The sequence below is a fragment of the Chrysochloris asiatica genome, unplaced genomic scaffold (assembly GCF_000296735.1).
Source record: "Chrysochloris asiatica unplaced genomic scaffold, ChrAsi1.0 scaffold00051, whole genome shotgun sequence".
Taxonomy (NCBI): Eukaryota; Metazoa; Chordata; class Mammalia; order Afrosoricida; family Chrysochloridae; genus Chrysochloris; species Chrysochloris asiatica.
The window spans coordinates 6,546,008-6,561,404 of NW_006408569.1; the positions used below are offsets into that span (position 1 = coordinate 6,546,008).

Genomic DNA, 15,397 nt, shown 5'->3' on the forward strand with positions numbered 1-15,397 from the left:
AGGGCTCAAGTCATCATTAGGAGAGAATTTTATTTTAAAAGTGTCATCTTAAACTGCAAGGATGTCTGTTAAACATCACAATTAAACATGCCAAAGGAGAAGCCATGTTGTCAAAATGCCCACTTAACCCACCCAAACATCTCAAACCCACCCTTTGCTGACCTTCTATAACCCCATTTTTTTAAAGATTTTTTTTTCAAACAAGAGAAAGTAGACAGATACATGTTGGTAAATGCTAACTGTCCATATTCACATAGAGACACAGTGTAATCTCTGAGCCCAATATACAGAGAAAGGAGGAAAAAAGCTAGAATTCTATGCATTGCTACACAGGGGCCTAACACCCTCCAGCTTCCAGCAGAGCGAAGGGAGCAGAAGGTTTTGTTGTTGTTTTTTTTCCACCACAGAACACGGTGGTGTGTTGATTCCATAGTTGTTGTTGAAACAGGAAGGGATAAAAATTAATTTGGGATCAAAAAGGTGTAGAGATTCTTTTCCCACTGTATTTGCTCAAGATATTCCTTCCACCCCCAAAATAAGTTGAGATCCATGGTATAAAGGAGAGAAAAGAGACCTCAAGAACAGAGCGACTGAGCACAAGAGGGGGGGAAAAAAAGGGGAAAAAAAGACTGCAACTTGCTCCCAGGGACTGAAGAAAATTAAAAAAAAAAAAAAAAAAAGGTTGGAATCCATCAGTGTTCTTATTAGTCATCTTCTCCTTCATCCTCCTCTCCTTCCTCTCCCTCATCATCATCTTCATCTTCTTCTCCTTTATCTTCATCCCCTTCTTTGTCAATATCTTCCAAACCTTCTTCTTCTTCATCATCATTGTTATCATCTTCTCTTTCCCTTTCTTCATTATCCATATCAGGAACCAAATAGTACTGTAATGGATTTGGCCAAATATCATCTTTGATAACCTCTCCTAACTCATCTGCACCTGCATCAGAATGATCAGTAAACCAAGTAAAAAGGCTCTCTGGTTCTTCATGCTGCCTCTTCCTGATGGCTTTATTCTGTGTTTGACTTGAGCGTTTCGTCAAATCCTTTCCAGTTTTCCATTTGATTTCAGTTGATTTTGAGGATAGATCACCACTCTCATTCAGATGAAATTCTTTGGAGAGAACCTTATTTTCGAAGTAAGGATTTTCATCAAAATACAAATCTATTCTGTAACCTGATTTAATATTTTCAAATTCTGTCACTTCAGCTCTGGTCAAACAATGCAGTGCCTCTTCATCCTCCTCCCCAAGCAACGCAGACACTTGTGGATGGTTGACAAATGTTGTTACCCAAAAGTTTGGAATTTTGGCGATCAGTTCTGACCTCTTCTGAAAGAATGGTTGGCGGAGTTTGTTATATTTCTGTTTTACTTTCAAAATCTCCTCACTGGCTTGTTCATTAAGTCTGTCTATTTCATTTTGTACTTCATCAATATGTTCAATTGCTTCCTGCTGTTCTTTTTCTGAGGTCTTGTCGGCCCCATAGTGGTTGGAATGAGCTCCTTTTTACTGACTTTGGCCGCTGCTCCGTGCGTGGTGGGGTTCTTTTTCTGAGGTCTAGTCAGCCCCATAGCAGTTGGAGTTGAGCTCCTTTTTACTGACTTTGGTGCTGCTCTGTGCGTGGTGGGGTGAGGGGGGTGTGGGGAGAGAAGGGCAGGAGAAGGGGACCGGCGGGCGCTCGCTTGGTTCGGCCGCCTCCTCCTGGCGCTAGCTCTCCCTACCCCCTGGCTCGCTCTCTCGCTGCCCTCTAGGCCTGACTACCAGAGAGGGGCTTGAGCAACGCGCCGGGGCCCAGGCCCGGGCCTCCTGTTTACGAAAGGGAGGCGGTGGTGGCAGCGGTAGCTGGCGGGCAGGCCAGGCGGCTGGGCTCCCTCACTCACTCTCCGCGCTTTAGCTCGCTGCTCCTACTGAACATTGTTCACAGTGTGACATTATCATTTCCATTCCAGTTGTTCTGTTTCCATTAGTCTAGTGTCCTTACTTCTCCCCACCACCCTACTATCGTCTCATCTTTGCTTTAGATTAAATACTAACCATTTGGTTTCATTTACATGGTTTCTTTCTCTTTGTCTCTTTCTTTCTTTCTTTCTTTTTTTTTTTACTCAACCAATTGCACTTTGTTTCATTATTTACTCATTTAAAAATTGGATTATTTGTCTTTTTATTATTGAGTTATAAACTTATTTATATATTTTGTATGGTGTAATATCAGATATATGATTCTCAAGGAAAGTTGACCCCAAACTTAACTTTCAATAGCCTATATTGACCAGCACTCTTACTGATAACAGAAACAAAGAATTAACACTTATTTTTATGTTATATGTATTAAATATTGCACCCACATAAAAGTTGCATTTTAAAATGAGATAAAAAGGTATTTGGCAAAAAGTGCAAGGTTTTCATGCTTGCTGGTGTAGCTGCAGCGACAGCTTCACAAATTTCCTTTTTTCTTTTTTCTTGAATGGTGTTTTTAATGGACCCCCTTATCTTGAAATGGCCAGCAACCGCAGCTTCAGCCTCAATCTACAGTGTCTTATCAAGTAATTCAACTTTTTCTTATAGTACCATGACTTTTCTCTGCTTTTTGGGAGCACTTCCAGCATCAGTAGTGGCACTCTGTATGGGTCCCATTCAAGATTTACAATATTACACTAAATACAATGAAAAATATGTGAGAACTGTGAGAAATCACTTTTTACTGTAATATGCAATTTACTGGTGAGGCAAACTGTTCATGTGGTAGTGATTGGTGTCACATGATTTAAAAAATATATTTAAAAAATCTGGGTTAAGAACTTCAGAGAAGCCTTCTTCATGATGGCAGACTAGGCAGATATACTACTCAGGTTGTCTACAACAAAGATATGGGAGACCAAACAAAACACACACAGATGATAATTCTGGAGCCCTGAACTTCAGAGGAAAGGTTGGAGAAGTGGTTGGAACATTTACTGGGAGGAGAGGCTGAGCTGAGGTGGTGAAGGAAGGGTGACAGACTGGTAAATGGTCTCCAAGCCAGACATGGCATGGTCATTTTGAACTTTTGCTGCCAGCTTGGGAGACAGAACTCAGCCTGGCAGCACAGTTTCAATGGGACTAACAATGGGAAAGATGTGATTTCTTGCTCCTCAAGCTCCTATATTGACCAGAGGTGAGACCAATCTCACACCCATCCACCCCCAGCACAGTCCCCTAATTTCCAGGAGTTTACAGCCACAAGGTTGTGGACCACATCAGAATGTGGTGGATGCCAATTGTGTTTCTTGACTGGGCTCTATTCCAGATATACACAGCCTGTAGAGCCATCTGATCAACCTTGAACTGGCAGGAATCTGAGTGACTGACCACCCAGCCCCTAGTGTCCCTTGGATATAGATGGGCAGCACCTGGGCATATAAGAACTTCATTTAGTGTCAGGAACTCTGTCATCTCATCCCAACCTGAAACCACCTCATGAATTCCTTGATTAATAGGACACCCCAGAGTTTTTTTCTCTCCAGGTTCAACATCTGCACTAGTTTGTTTTTTCTTTCCTTTCTTTGTTTTTCTTTGTTTATGCGTTCTTTTCCTTCTTCCTCTTGTCCCCTTCATTTCCTTTTTCTTTTCCATCTCTGCTTTTTTGATTTTCCTACCTCTTCTTCTTTGTAATCCCCCAACCTCGATCCTTTTTTTTTACTACTCTCTAGTCTCTTTCTTTTTCCATCTTTCCTCTCCCTTGTTTTGTTTAGTGTTTTTTTTCTCTCTCTCTCTCTTGTATATTTCTCTACTATAGTTCTATTTTACTGTCCCTCTTTTCTACTCTTAGATATTGCATTCTTCTTTCTTGTTGCTGCCTGTTTTATTTTTTCCTGTAAATAAAAAAAATTGTTCTTTTTTCATTATTGTTTGCTTGTTTCTTATTTTCTTGTATGCGTGTGTGCTTCTCTTCTTGCCCCACCCTAAATGAGACAGAAACTGTGCCCACACAAACAGGATATGCCCCAAAAGAAAATCACCAAGACATATCATAATCAAACTTGCCAAAGTCAAAGGCAAAGAAAGAATCTTGAGAGAAACTCAGAAAAATAAAAAGTTACCTATAAGGGAAAATCAAAAAGACAAAGCTCTGATTTCTCAGAAGAAACCATGTAGGCCATAAGACAATGGAACAACATATACAAAACTCTCAAAGAAAAAATTGCTCACCAAGAATCATATACCAAGCAAAGCTGTCCCTCAAACACAATGGTGAAATAAAGACATTTGCAGATAAACAGAAATGAAAGGAATTTATAATAATCAGACCAACTTTGCAAAAAATACTAAAGGGTGTTCTTTGGACTGAGAGCCAACAACAGCAGACAACTTGAGATTAACAAGCATAACAACATCATACAAAACTCAATTCAGATATTGTTGTTGTTAAGTGCCACTGAGTTGGTTCCAACTCATAGCAACCCTGTATAGGGTTTCCAAGGAGCAGCTGGTGGGTTTGAACTGCTGACCTTGTGGTTTGCAGCCCAGTGCTTATACTACAGCACCATACCATGAGTCTCAATTCAGATATGTTGTTTTTGTGAAGTGCCATCGAGTCAGTTCTGGCTCATAGAGACCCTATATAGGGTTTCTGAGGAGCAACTGGTGGAAGTCCAGTGCATCAACCCACAGTACCACATCAAGACTCCAATTCAGATATTGTTTCTGTTGTTGAGTGCCATAGAGTTGGTTCTGACCCACAGCAACCCTGTATAGGGTTTCCAAGGAGTAGCTGGTGAGCTTGAACTGCTGACCTTGTGGTTCAAACTGGCTTTGCAGTCCAGGCATTAACCTACAGCACCACACCAGTACTCCAATTCAGATATAGAAGTATTTAAAGTAAAACAAACCGATAAGACTGAAACAGGGAACCAGAAATATCAATTTATAATGAAGATAACGGCAGAGCACAAAGAGGGAATCGTGTAGATAGAGGGCTTCCAAAAGACAATGAAGTCAAGCAAATTTCAAGATAAAATAGACTTTTAAAGTGCAGAAGAAATTAATAAATTACAGGGTAATCTCAAAGAAAATGAATACATCTTCACATCAAAATAAAAAAGAGGAAAATCAGAAATAATTAGTAAGCATTTAAACAACAGTAAAGGAAAAAAAAAGGAAAATTACAAACAAAATTAACTCAGCTTAGAAAATTAAGTGGAAGAAAGAAACCAGTAGCACCACACACACACACACACACACACACACACACACAGCAAAATGACAGCAGTTAATTAATATCAGGCGTCCTGGTGTGGGAATGCACTGGACTGAAAGGTCAGTTTGAACTGCAAGGTCAGCGGTTCAAGCTCATCAGCCGCTCCTTGGAAATCCTATACAGGGTCGCTATGAGTCAGAACTGACTCCATGGCACTTCACAACAACAACAGCAAATTTAATACCCATTGATAATTTTAAACTAATGGAAATGGTTTAAATGCACTAGTCAGGAATCAAATTGACTAATCTATGAGAAGAGATGGCAGAAAAGCTCAATATCATTAGTCAGAACAAGGGTAGGGGCTGACTGTGGATCAGATTGCCAATTGTTCACATGCATGTTCAGGCTGTAGCTGAAGAAAATGAAAGAGCCAAAATATGACTTTGAAAGACTTCCTGTAAGATGGTGGACTAGGCAGAGATCAAATGAAACAGATAGAGATGAAAATCCTGGAACCCTGAACTTCAGAAGAAACTTTAGAGAATTGGATTGAGTGCATGCTGGGAGGAGAAGCTGAGGACGGATGGTGAGAGAATGGCTGGCCAGACTCAGTCCCACCATCTTGGAAGCAGGTTTGGCAAAAGAAGGTGACCTGGCAGAACGGATTCACACATGAAATGGGAAAGCTGTGATTCCTTCATTTTACCCACTCTACCCTGGTTGCTGCCTGTGTTTATTTTCTTTTTCTCTTTATTGTTTTCTCTGTTCACTGTCAGTTCCTTGTTTGTTTATTCTCTTTTGCTTTCTTGTGTGTGTGTCTGGGGATAGGTTTTCTCTTTCCCACTCAACAGGAGACAGCAACCTTGCCTATACTGCCTAGCCACAGTTGTACCCTTTGTCACTCCACCCACTGGATAGTACCAGCTCCTATATCACCTGATCAATAATAAAGGCCAACACCAGCCAAACCCACTCTCAACTGAGATGTACAAATGATGAACAAGAACTACACTCACAGGAGACAGTTGGTGAGAGCCTGTGAACACAGCATCATACAATCATCAATTAAATACAAATATTACAACCCCACAATTCCCTGGAAATAGCAGACAATTTTTGTTCACATGAAGAAACCAGAGAGAAAGGCTCAAACAAATGACCAAGATGCAGAAACAGAAAACATTTCTGAGGAAGAAAAGATAATAGAACTAACTGAAATAGAATTCAAAAGAATGATAATTAGGTACCTTCAAAGAATTAATAGAAAGACCGAGGAAAGCAAGGAGAACACAGTAAAAACTTTAGAAGAATTAAGGAATACACTAGAAGAACAAACAGACAAAAATAAATGCAAAATTTGAAACAATACAAAACCTACAATTGGGAATCCAGAGATTAATACTAAGATCTCAGAAATGGATCATACACTGAAAGGGCAGAGGAGTAGATTTGAAGCAATGGGAGCTCAAATTAGTGAGCTTCAAGATAAATCTCTCAACACTAGCATGTTAGAAGAGTAATCAGAAAAAAGAACGAAAACATTTGAAGAAAGTCCGAGTTATGTGAGGCACCATGAAGAGGAACAATTTACAGGTGGTTGGAATTCAAGAACAGAGAGACAATAAAAAATACAGAGAAAATTGTGGAAGAGTTGTTGAAAGAAAACTTTCTTAACATGATGAAAAATGAGAAGATAATCATTCAAGAAGCTGAATGAGCCACACACAGGATAGATCCCAAAGAAAATCACCAAGACATATCATAACCAACCTTTCCAAAACCAAAGAAAAGGAAAGCAAGGAAAAATGAAAACTTACCTTTAAAGGAGAACCAATATGATTTCTCAGCAGATACCATGCAGATAATAAGGCTGATATATACAAAACTCTGTAAGGAAAAAAAAAAAGAAAATGCTAACCACGAATCATATACCCAGCAAAGTTGTCCCTAAAATACGATGATGAAATTAGGATGTTTCCTGATAAACTGTACAAAAAATGCTAAAGGATGTTCTTTGGACAGACCTAGCAGAGCAGACAACAACCTAAGATTGTCATACATGACAATACCATTCCAAAATCAATCCAGATATGTTGTGATTATGTGCTACACTGTATAGCGTTTCCAAGGAGCAGCTGGTGAATTTGAACCACTGACCTTGCGGTACAGTGCTTTATTCCACAGTGCCACATCAGAACTAGAAATATTTAAAGTGAAACAAATCTATTGAAAATAGGGAGCCAGAAATATCAATTTATAATGAAGTCCACTGAAAAGCAAAAAGAGGGAACAGTGTAGATACAGAATTTCCAAATGGTGAGGGAGTCGGGTATATTTCAAGGTAAGACAGATTGTTTTGAATAGGGAAAAATATCAATAAATTGCAGGGTAACTGCAAAGAAAATGAATACACCTGAACATGAAAATAAAAAAAGAGGAAAATCAGATGTACTAAGCATTAACACAACAGAATTGAAAATGCTAAGTAAACCCACAAACAGAATGAACTCAATGCAGAAAATAATGCGGCACAAAGAAACAGCAGCACTAAACACCCCACAAATAAACACAGCAAAAAGACAGCAATCAATTCATACCTATTGCTAATTGTTGTTGTTGTTGTTAAGTGCCGTCGAGTCGGTTCCGACCCATAGCGACCCTGTACAGAGTTTCCAAGGATTGCTAATTACACTGAATGAAAATGAATTAAACATACCAGTCAAGAGACACAGCAGAATATATAAGAAAGAAGGATCCTTTAATATGTTGTCTACAAGAGACACAGAAAAAAGATGGAGACAATCTAAATGCCCATCAACAGAAGAATGGTTAAACAAACTTTGGTACATACACACAATGAAATACTACGCAATATTGAAGAATAATGATGAATCTGCAAATTTTCTCACAACATGGATGAACCTGGAGGATATTATGCTGAGTGAAATTAATGAACCACAAAAGGACAAATATTGTATGAGACCAATGTTGTAAAAAGTTAAGAAAATGTTTTCTTGATAAAAGAAACAATCTATGATGGTTATGGGGGGAGGGAGGGAAAATTATTCACAGGCTATATGGTACACACATGTTAACAGGGCAGGCAATATACAACAAAAGGGAGGTTAGCAGAGGAAAGATTAAGGTAACAGGAGACATAGGAAAGAATGCAATGTTAACTGTTAGTCCATGGAAGGGATTGCAATCATTGTAATGAAGTAAAGTAGATTATTTGTTGAATGTAAAACTCATGATCTGCTCTGTAAATCTTCACTCAATTCACGATAAAAAGTTAAAAATAAAATGAAATATGACTTTGAACACATCCCACCTGAATTTGGAGACCACCTCAAAAGCAAATTTGATGCATTAGATACAAATGACTGAAGACCAGAAAGAAGAGTTGTGTGAAGACATCAAGAGCATCATACAGGAAGAAAGCAAAAGGTAATGAAAAAGACAGAAAAGACTAAAATGAATGTCAGAAGAGACTCTGAAGTTTTTTATCTAGCATAGAGATGCTAAAGCGAATGAATAGAAGAAATGAAGATGTAAAAGATCCTAGCAGAAAATTCCAAAGGGCATCTCTGGAGGACAATTATGCTGAGTGAAATTAGTTGGTTGCAAAGGGACAAATATTGTATGTGACCACTACTGTAAAAAGTTACGAAAAGGTTTTCATTTTCATTCTATGAGGGGTGGGAGGGAAGGAAGAATTATTCACTGGTTCGACTGTAGACACATTCTAACTTGGGTGACAAGTTTTTGTTGTTGTTAATTGCCTTTGAGTGGGTTCTGACTCATAGCAGCCTTCTATAGTGTTTCCAAGGAGTGGCTGGTGGGTTTGATCCACCAATCTCGTGGTTAGCAATTCAGTGCTTATCCTACAGTGTACACACCAGGACTCCAGTAATGGGTGGTGTTGGTGTTGGTGTGCCATGGAATTGGTTCCAACTCATAGCAACCCTGTATAGGGTTTCTGAGGCTGTAAATCTTTACGGGAGCAGAAAGCCTCATCTTTCTCCTGTGGAATGGCTGGTAGTTTCAAACTGCTGACAGCCCGACTCACAACCACTATGCTACCAGAGCTCCTTCCAGTAATGGGTAAGGCTGTTAAAAAGAAAAGGAAGAAAAAAAAATTGCTTTCTTTTTCATGGACTGGAAGGGAAACAATGCATATTTATTTTCTTATTAGGACAAACCATTGGGAACTTTCCCACAAATTGAAAAACAGAAAGGAAAGAAGGAAAAAAGTAAAGAAAGGTGAGCAAGAGTAAAAAAAGATTTGGAAATGGATAGTGGTGATGATTGTGCAAAATGGGGAGTGTGGTTGGTATGGCTGTATTATCCATGTAAAAATGGTTGAAATGGCAACTGTTTTGTTGTATATTTATTGCTATAATAATAATAATAAAAATAAAAGAAATTTGCATATAAGTGGACCCACACAATTTAAACTCAAGTTGTTCAAAGGCCGATTGTATTTACCTCCCTTGTTTAGGTTACCTTTTCTCTTTCTTGATAGTATTGTTTGTAACATAAAAGTTTAAATTGATTTTTCTTTCGTCATTTGTGGTTTTGGTGGTGCATTTAAGAAACTGTTTCCTAACCCAGGGTCACAAAGGTTTATTCCCCCCATTTCCTTCAAAGAGTTCTATCGTTTCGTTCTTACGTTTAATTCTATGATCCATTTTGAGTTACCTTTTGTATGTGATATGTTTTAGGGGTCCAAATATGTTCTTCTGCACGTGGATATCTATTTGTCCCAGTACCATTTATTGATTGTTTAGAATTATTGCATTTAATTATGAAGGATATTGGTCTGTGCTTTTCTTTTCTTTTAATTTATTTGTCTGGTTTTGATATCAGAGGACTGCTTATCTTATAGAACGAGTTGGGACATATTCTTTCCTCTTCAATTTTTCTGGAAGGGATTGTGTAGAATTTTAAGTTATTTCTGCAGTAAATATTTCATAAAATTCATCAATGAAGTGATCTGAGTTCTTTTTGTGGGATGATTTTAAATTACAAATGTAACTTATTTAATAGATATAGGGCTATTCAGGAGTCCTGGTGTGGTGCTGTGGGTTAATGTGCTGGACTGCAAGGTTGGTGGTTCAAGCTCACTAGCCACAACTTGGAAACTCCATACAGGGTTACTATGAGTCAGAATCAATTCGAAAGCACTTAACAACAACCACAATGACAACAGGGATATTCAGGCTATTTAGCTTTTTTCTTGTGTGAGCTTTGGTAGTTTGTGTCTTATAAGGAACTTGACCATTTCATGTAAGTCTTCAGATTTTATTGGCATAACGTTATTAATAAACATTTCTTATTATTTTAAAATATCTGTTGAATCTGTACTGATGTCATCTCTCTCATTGCTGATATTATTATTTATCTTCCCCCCATCACATTGACTAAAGCTTTATCAATTTTGCTGATTTTGTAACTTATTCCCTTTGCTTCCTTTGGGTTTGTTGTTGTTAGGTGCCATTGAGTTGGTACCTACTCATAGCAACCTTATGCACAGCAGAAGCGAAACACTGCCTGATCCTGGGCCAACCTCACTATTGTTGCCACGCTTGAGTCCATCAATGCTGCCACTTGACCAATCCATCTCGCTGGGGGTCTGCCTCTTTTTCTCTGACCCTCCACCTTACCAAACATGATATCCTTCTCCAGTGACCAATCCCTCCGACAATATGTCTGAAGTATGAGAGATGAAGTTTGGCCATCCTGGCCTCCAAGAAGCACTCTGGCTGCACTTCTTCCAACACAGATCTGTTGGTTCTTTTGGCAGCTCACGACAACTTTGAATATCCTCCTCCAACACCATAATTCGAAAGCTTCAGTTCTTCTACGGTCTTCCTTATTCATTGTCCAGCTTTCGCATGTATATGGGTTATTGAAAATACCATGGCTTGGGTCAGGTGCAGCTTAGTCCTCAAGCTGACATCTTTGCCTTTCAACACTTTAAAGAGGTCTTGTGCAGCAGATTTGCCTAATGCAAATTTGACTATTGGTTCTGGGAATGTTGATAGTTGATACAAGAAGAATTGACAACTTCAATATTTTCTCTGTTGATAAGAGTGTTGTTTATTGGTCCAGTGGTGAGGATTTTTGTTTTCTTGACATTGAGATGTAATGCATACCTAAGGCTGTGCTCTTTGATCTTCAGCAAGCAAAGTTGTCTCATCTGCATATCACAGGTTGTTAATGAGTCTTCCTCCAATCCTGATGCCACATTTTTCTTCATATAATGCAGCTTCTCAGATTATTTGCTCAGCATACAGGTTGAATAAATATGGTGAAAGAATACGACCTTGTCGCACACCTTTCTTAATTTTAAAACATTCAGTGTTCCCATTGGGTTATTTTTCTAATTTCTTAAAGTTGTAGCTGAAGTCATTGATTGCAGATCTTTCTTTGCTTCAAATATAGACTTTTGATGTTGTAAATCTCTCTCCTCCCCACACACAAGTACTGCTGTTGCAGTGTCTCACAATTTTTTTAAAGTAATGCTTGGGCTAGGGGTACGGTTTAGTCTAATTTTAGGGTTATAGCTAGGTTTATTTAAATTTTTGAATCTACTTGATTTTCTCTTCATTTGGAAGTTCTGTAACTACATTATTCCTGCTTTTTACTTTATGGGGTTTTTTGGTTGCAAACTAAGTAATCTCTAGTTCCCTATTTTCAGTCTTGTAGGTTTACTTTACTTTGAATACTTCTCTATCTGGGTTGAGTTCTGAGTGTTGTTGTTGAGTGCTGTTGAGTCGGTTCTGACTCATAGCGAATGTGTATAGGGTTTCCGATGAGCGGCTATGGGTTTAAACCACCCACCTTGTGGTTAGCAGTCCAGTGCTTATCAGAGACACACAAGGACTCCCTGGATGATATTGTTATGTATGTTAATTTCAGGTTGTTTTCTGCTGTTGTTGGTTCTCTGTCCAAAGAACTCTTAATTTCTGTGTATTTGGAAATGTCCCAATTTCACCATTATATTTGATGGGCAATATGCTGAATAGATGATCCTTGGTTGGCAATCTTTATCCTTCAGAGTTTTATATATGTTATCCCATTGTCTTCTTGCCTGCATGGTTTCTCCTGAGAAATCAGAGTTTTTAGTCTTATTAGTTCTCCTTGATAGCTAATTTAAAAATTTTCCCTAGCTGCTCTCAGGAGATTTTACTTGTTTTGAAAAATTTGATTATAACATGTTTTGGTGATTTGCTTTTGGGGTCTATCCTCTTTGAAGTTCTTTTAGCTTCTTGAATGGAGTTCTTTTATCTTGTCTTTCATGATGTTAGGGAAGTTTTCTTCCAACAATTCTAGGACAATTTTCTCTATGTATATATGTGTTGTTGTTTTTTGTTTTTTTTTTCCCCCTTCTTCCTGTTCTAGAATTCCAATCACATGTAAGTTATTCCTTTTGATAGTGTCCTAGATAAATCTTAGGCTTTCTTTTGTTTGTTTGTTTGCTTTGTTTTGTTTTGTTATCTGAATTTTCCTCTAGCAAATGAATACTGAGAGATTTGTCTTAAAATGCAGTCATTCGGCCTTCCATTGATTCAATTCTAATTCTTTGCCCTTTCAATGTACTGTTTCTGAATTGCTAGTCTTCTGGCTTTTTAATTGCTGTTTTTATATGGTTTGCAATGTTTCATTTGTCAGTTTGTTCTTATAGTGTTTTCCTAAAGTTTTTTTTTTTTTGTGTGTGTTCTTGTTTTCCTTGATCTTTATCTCAATCCGTTTGTGATATTGTTGTTGTTGTCAGGTGCCATTGAGTCAGAACCGACTCATAGCGACCCCATGCACAGCAGAACGAAACAGTGTCCGATCCTGGGCCAACCTCACTACCGCTGCCACACTTGACGCCATCAATGATGCCACCTGGCCAATGCATCTCATTGGGGATCTTCCTCATTTGTGATAGGTAAGATTTTATGCCAACTTGATGGGGCCAGGATTCCCAGGGGTTTGGCAGTTGAGATGTGATTATCCCGTGGTGAGATCTAATACAGTGTGGTTAACTCTATACTGATTGGTTATGAGCAGTTGTGTTGTTGTTATGTGCCATGGAGTTGGTTTTGACTCATAATGACCCTGTACAGGGTTTCTGAGGCTATAAATCTTTACAGGAGCAGAAAGCCTCATCTTTCGCCCATGGAACAGCTGGTAGTTTCGAACTGCTGACCTTAAGCTTCACAGCCAGATTCATAACCACTACGCTACCAGAGCTCCTTTGGCTATGAGCAGGTGTTGTTAATTCTATGACGATTGGCTATGAGCAGCCAATCAGTTGAAAGGATGTTTCCTTGAGGGTGTGGACTGCTTCCAATATAATGGACTCTCAATCAAAGCTTGCTTGCTTTTTGCTGGGTCTGGATCTTGCATCTGGCCAGTCTTCCAACCTTCTGTTCTTTGGAATTGAGCCAGTGGCTGGCTTTATTATCTGCCTGCCTGCCTACCCATCTTGGTTCATTTGACCTGTATCTGGGACTCTTCCACCTCTACAATTGTGAGCCATTTTTTTTTTTTGTATAAACTTTTCTTTATATATATACATATATATAAGTTTTGCTTCTATAGAGAATTCAGCCTAAGACACTGTTAAAGGTACTTAAATATCATTTTAAATAATTCCTTATCAAATAGTTCTGATGCCACTTTTGGTGTTATGTTTTCCTACAAATTTTCATGTACTATTTTTTTTCCCCCTCAGCTCAAGTTCTTTCTTATTTTCTATTTGATTTCTTCTTTGCCCCATCAATTATTTAGCAATGTGTCATTTCATTTCCAAGTTGGGGGGTTTCTAGAGATCTTCTGTTATTGACTTCTACTTTAATTCAATTGTGTTTAGAAGACATACTTTTTATTACTTTAATCCTTTGCAATATACTGAGACTTGTTTTATGAATCAAAAGACAGTATATATTGGTAAATGTTTCATGTGTGTTTGAAAAATATGTATATTCTTTTGTTATTGGGTGATGGTGTTGGTGGTTATGTGCCGTGGAATTGGTTCTGACTCATAGCAACCCTGTACAGGGTTTCCTAGGCTGTAAATTTTTATGTGAGCAGAAAGCCTCATCTTTTTCCCATGGAACAGCTGGTAGTTTCGAACTGCTGACCTTAAGGTTCACAGCTGTTTTTATGTCAGTGGGTTAATTTGCTTGATGAGGAAATTTGGTGTGGCCTTCCGACATGTAACTGCAAGGAAATGAATTCAGCCAATAATCTGAATGTGCCTGGAAATGGATTCTTTCCTAGTCTAGCCATCACAGGTAAACACAAGATTGCAGTTAGTTTAGAGTCTGAGCAGAGGACTTAGTAAAACTATGTCCAGACTCCTCATCCATGGAAACTAAGAGATAATAAATATATTTTCCAAAGATACTATTTTATATCCTACTTTGATGAGTAAGTAGTGTCTGGGATCTTAAAAGCTCATGAGCAACCATCTAAGGTGCAGCTATTGGTCTCTTCCTTTCTGGAGGAAAGAAAAGTCATGAAAATTGAAGACTCTTGGTATCAATTAGTCCAGTACTAATGGATCACACAAACATAAGCCTCCATGAGTCTGAGACCAGAAGAACTAGATGGTATCTGGTTACCATGAACAACTGCTCTGAAAGGAATCACATTAGAAGGTCCTGAATAGAGTGGGGAAAAGCATGGAACAAACCTCAAAATCATTAAAAAAAAAAAGAAGACCAGGCTTACTGAATCCCTGAAAGAATGGCCTTTGGTCCCCCTTCAGGTCTAGAACTGAACTCACTGAAAATGGTTCAATTTTCAGTCAACCAATACCAAACAATAGATAGGTATATGGGGGAGTGGGGGCAACAACACTAGTGAGGTATGCACACCTTAGAATGGTCAAACATTCAAGATCGAAAAGGCAGCGTTTGCTCAGGGACAAAGCTCAAAAGGGTTGTAAAAGAAGGAGGAATGGAACAAAAAACACAAGGAGGAAGTGTAATAACTGATGTTATATGGAGAGGATTGCAATCGATGAGATGAAATGAAGTGTAGGATTTGTTCAATGTGAAACTGACGATCTGCTCAGTAAACCTTCATTCAATTCACAATAAATAAAAAATTAACACAAACCTTGAATTGTACACTTAAATGGATGATCTATATGTTATGAGAGTTATATCTTAATAAAGCTGTTAAAAAGAGAAAGAAAAATAATATGTTTTAAAAA

General features: G+C 38.3%; 1 pseudogene across 1 annotated transcript; it reads right to left on the reverse strand.

Annotated features, from left to right (window-relative positions):
* Positions 1-6: 6 nt before the first annotated feature.
* LOC102815072 lies at positions 7-1,573 on the reverse strand (annotated as a pseudogene). The gene has a single exon (XR_438716.1). The product of XR_438716.1 is annotated as an SET nuclear oncogene pseudogene (transcript).
* Between the last annotated feature and the right edge of the window lie 13,824 nt (positions 1,574-15,397).